Raw genomic sequence first — 2191 nt, 5'->3', positions numbered from 1 at the left:
GGACTATCATTATAATTCAAATTACTAGGAAGGGCCTGTTTCACATGCCGCTGATTTAAAATTTCTGGTAAATTAATATCTTCAATCTGCTTACAAGAAAAATTAATAGGTAAATATAATCTGTTATCCTTATTACTAATCTTATCGAACTTTTTCTTTTTTGTAATAAATTTCGTTTTAGTTAGAATGCAAATTTTATCAAATATTACTTTAAAATTATAATCAAGAGCTGTATTATTCTTAACAATCCAGAAAAGTTTGATTAAATTCCTCTTGGATAAATTATTTAGACATTTTATTACAGAAATCATACCCCTAGATTCAAGTAGCTGGCATAGATCTATAGAAAGCATATGTACATCTAATTCATTTTTTTATTATTTTTCCTATGTCCTCTCGATCGTTTTTTACGTTTAGTAGGACAAGTAAAAGAAGGATGGTCCATAAAACCATCAATACATTTAACAACAACATGAGACATGTCACCGTATTTTGCTACACGATCATTTAGCCCAAAAGGATAAGCTGTACCAAGAGTATGAATCCAGAAATCCTCCTGTTTACGTAGTTATTATTCTTCTCTGCTTTATTTAAATTTTCTAATTCTAAATTTTCTAAAATTTTGACAGTTATATCTGATATGGAACATTTACCATTATTACAACGTTGAACTAGATAGTTATTAGTTTTTTCATTATTAACTGTTGTCTTATGTCCAGAAAATCTTTTATATATATTATTAGTTGTTTCCCCCACATATTGTAGGCAGCATTTATTATATTCTAATAGGTAAATTACATTGGTTGTTCTACAATTAACATTACCATGTAACTTGCATGCAAAAGTTTTATTATACAATGTACTCTTAACAGAAGTCCGTGGGACAAAATGATCTTGGCAAAGAAAACAACGGCTTTTACACTTACTAACTTTCAAAAAATCGTTCCGAGGCTAATATTTGTGTTTTGTTGCATAAAAAGTTATTGAAATAAATCCAAATAAACCAACATCCAAATCGAAATCCAACAATCAAAGTCCAAAAAACATGCCAAGGTCAATAGGTCAATAAATACATAAACAAAATCATGAAAAAACATGAAATTTGCATAAGTGCCATCTCACCAATATATAACAATATCAGGTTAAAAACCTGGACCAGGGTAAAGGTCTGTCGGGGAGAAAACTAAAAAAAATTTCTCCACCAGCCCTGGATCCAACCTGGAATAATATCATGAAAAGAGAAATCACCAATGCAACAGCACAAACACAAAAAAGAGACAGAAGGAGAAAAGGAACACTGTTTTCCTAAATTAGTGATTATATAGACCAGCACTTGAATGAGGCCTTAACCCTACTCATCCATACAATCACATAGGTCAATCAGCACAGCCACACAAAATCAACCATAAAGAATAATCCATTGACAGGCAGTCATGTCGTCAATAAGTATAAGTCGTCAATTACCAAACAATAGAAAAAATAATATAGACAAATAATTCAGAGGCAACACCCAACACAAGGGCTCATCAGGAGAATACACTGGCCTATATAGGGTTTCGCCACTTTAAATTCTCTACCCAGCACAGTGTTGTGGCTACCACAGAATATCCATGGCATCCCCGTGTCAGGTATCACCCCCCAAAATACATGCCTATGAAAAAAAAGCAAATGTAAAACAACCAAGTAAAACCAAAACAAGCTTATCCTGTTAATATATCCCTCTTTTTAGCAACAATAGGTAAACTAAATATTATAAATTTTACCAAATCACTAATATTAACACATTGCAAAAACCTGAATGAACTAAACAATTATAGAATTCATCTTTACCATGTGGCTAATTTTAAAAAAAATCTGCTCAATTAGAAACACAATTCAAAATAAATGACGCTGCGACAACATTTCTCGAACCTCTAAAATTAGTTGAAAATTTCTTTAAGTATTTCTAGATAATTCTTTTGATATTTATTTAAAAGTTTGTTATAATGAAAACTAAATTTTTTAAATTGCCAAGTTAATTTATTTGCAGAAAAACCTCTTGATATCAATTTTTGGCTTAAGATTTTACATTTATTTTTAAAATTAATATAATTACTAAAAATCCTTTATCATAGTGACAGTTTTTACCATAGAAATCCTATAATTTGCTAGTCCTAAGCTTTTCAATATCAGAATTAAAATTCTCAATTTG

Source organism: Artemia franciscana, chromosome 14, assembly GCF_032884065.1.
Source record: "Artemia franciscana chromosome 14, ASM3288406v1, whole genome shotgun sequence".
NCBI lineage: Eukaryota > Metazoa > Arthropoda > Branchiopoda > Anostraca > Artemiidae > Artemia > Artemia franciscana.
This window is presented reverse-complemented; position numbering follows the sequence as displayed.